Source organism: Ammospiza nelsoni, chromosome 1 (assembly GCF_027579445.1).
Source record: "Ammospiza nelsoni isolate bAmmNel1 chromosome 1, bAmmNel1.pri, whole genome shotgun sequence".
Taxonomy (NCBI): Eukaryota; Metazoa; Chordata; class Aves; order Passeriformes; family Passerellidae; genus Ammospiza; species Ammospiza nelsoni.
Window position 1 is genome coordinate 11,263,402 of NC_080633.1, and position 2,670 is coordinate 11,266,071.

Here is a 2,670-nt window from a genome sequence, read left to right on the forward strand (position 1 = left end):
CTGTGTCGGGGCCAGAGCCTTGACAAGGCTGACATGAGGCACTATTTTTGCAGAAGAATTACCTATTCCTTAAAGCATGACAAAACCCTGCCAGCTCAAACACTGTGTCCATATTCAGAAAGATCAGCAAAGCAACTCTTTCCTGACCATAAGAATCACCAAACTTCAGATGGTTCCAGGGGATTTTTTTTTTTTTTAGCATCAAGAATGTATAGTATAGCAACTTTCAGTATGATCTGCTGAGAGTCTCCACTCTTTCAGTTTGGACGTTGACTCCTTAGGGAAGGGAGGGTGAGACAAGACACTTCAGAAGCTCCACCTGGGGCTCTTTAAGGCTTTTAGAGGCTCTCCCAGCCTGTGCTCTCGGCTGAGTGCCTGCAGAGGACACAGGAGAAGGCAGCTCTCCCCAAGCCCTTTCCGGCCCACCACTCTGCCCTACCCCAGCAGCTCCATGTGCCTCTGCTTATTCTGACACTGGGGATGAGGGGCTACCTCCACAGGGCCCCCCCTGCTCATCCTGACACTGGGGATGAGGGGCTCCCTCCACAAGACTCCCCCCCGCTTATCCTGACACTGGGGATGAGGGGGTCCCTCCACAGGGCCCCCCTGCTTATCCTGACACTGGGGATGAGGGGCTCCCTCCACAGGGCCCCCCTGCTTATCCTGACACTGGGGATGAGGGGCTCCCTCCACAGGGCCCTCCCTGCTTATCCTGACACTGGGGATGAGGGGCTCCCTCCACAGGGCCCTCCCTGCTTATCCTGACACTGGGGCTCCCTCCACAGGGCCCCCCTGCTTATCCTGACACTAGGGATGAGGGTCTCCCTCCACAGGGCCCCCACTGCTTATCCTGACACTGGGGATGAGGGTCTCCCTCCACAAGGCCACCCCTGACAGCCTCCAGCAGGAGCTGCCAGACACAGAGCAAATACTCCACTCACCATTGCTGTTCTCTGTAGTGCTGCCATGGCAGATCATGGAACAAAAGGACATTCTCCCCCATCTCCATTTTGGTAAAGTTGTCTCCTCCCCCTACAACCATAAAGAGGAGCAACTGGGAAAGACAAAACATGGCGTGTCTTTATTATAGACTTCCTTAAACAACTTCAAAGTTTTCCCAGACTACACAGTAACTACAGCTATTAATACTGTATTCCTTAGTGTGCCTCAGCCATGTTCCTGATATGCATTAGATGGCATTACTCTTCTGGGGCAGTATTGTCACTCTCCAAAGCTCTTAGATCCATCACCATGCATGCCCTTTGTAATGATAATTTAGTAAGAGAGTCTGATACTCAATAATTCAATTTTGGAACTTCCCCTTTGTGTGTGATGTGCCTTTTGTGTGCTGATATGAAATGGCACCGGTTCAAAATAAAATCGAGCTCTTGATATTTCAGATACTGCAGATAAGTGTAAGCACTATTGCCTGTTTATAGCCTTACTTTCTGTATTTAATGTGATACTTCTGGGTTGGTAGTTCAGAGATCAATGCTCTCTGATGAAGCCTGGAGGAGCTGTGAGAGAAGGAGCAGTAGTTTTTTATACCTGGCATCTACCAGTGCCCCTTGGCCCTGACCTCTTGCATCCAATTTACAGAGCAAAAGGTTAGGGAAGCTGCCAGGTCTGTTTGGGGCCATGCCTTTTCATTGTGAGGACTAGAGTGGAACTGAATATTTTTCTTCAACTTGGCTACTGACATGGAGATTTTCAAAACCAAGAAATTAAACTGAAGCAAAATTGCTTCCACAAATACCATTTTCTGACTAGCCTGTTAGTTGGCTTTTAAGCTGCTGAAATCAAGAGTTGAGGTGGACTGCATATTGCTGCCAGACCAGGTGATCACATAACCCCTCTGAAAAGCTTTCTTCTGTTATGGAGACAGGAGGAGAGCAAGGAAGCTGGGGAAGGGGCTGGAGCAGAAGTCATATGGGGAACAGCTGAGGGAGCTGGGGGTGTTCAGCCTGAACAAAAGGAGGCTCAGAGGTGGCCTTACTCTCTACAACTCCTTAAAGGAGGCTGCAGCCAGGTCAGTCTCTTCTCAGACAGCCAGCAACAAGAGGAGAGGGCACAGCCACAAGCTGTGCTAGTTGAGTTTTAGGTTGGACATTAGGAGGAATTTCTTCACAGAAAGGGTGATTAGACATTGGAATGGGCTGCACAGGGAGGTGTTTAAGGGAAGACTAGACATGGCACACAGTGCCCTGGTGTGGTTGACATGGTGATGTGTTCTCATCTTAATGCAAAGCTCCCATACCTTTTCAATGATTTCTCATGGACAGCTCCTTGCAGCACTGACTCCTTCCTCACAGCCAACAAACTCCAACAACAACTCTCTTCTCACCCACCTAACTCACCCTTTTATAGCACTCATCCTCACTGGACACAGCTGTGGCCTGTTAAGGGCAGACCTGTTCCTAATCTTTGGTGATTAGTTCAGCTGCAACTCCTCAGGGGTGAGATTACCTTCTGCTCTATCTTTGTTTTCTTACATTCTATCCCCCCACAGTGATGCTGGGTCATAGGTTGAGTTCAGTGGCCTCAGAGGTCTTTTCAAACATAATTTATTCTGTGTTTCTGTAATGCCACATCTAGTTGTCATAAAAATTCCTGCATGTGTTCTGTGGAAGCATTTCTTACAGAGGACTGCTTGGGTGGCTCCCCAGGCCT

The 2,670-nt window shown here is 49.0% G+C and overlaps 1 long non-coding RNA gene across 1 annotated transcript; it reads right to left on the reverse strand.

Annotated features, from left to right (window-relative positions):
• Positions 1 to 210: 210 nt before the first annotated feature.
• On the reverse strand, positions 211 to 2,325 carry LOC132084186 (uncharacterized). The gene is made up of 3 exons (XR_009420038.1): positions 2,258 to 2,325; positions 942 to 1,054; positions 211 to 375 (listed from the first exon to the last, which is right to left on the reverse strand). It is a non-coding gene; the product is annotated as an uncharacterized LOC132084186 (long non-coding RNA).
• Positions 2,326 to 2,670: the final 345 nt, after the last annotated feature.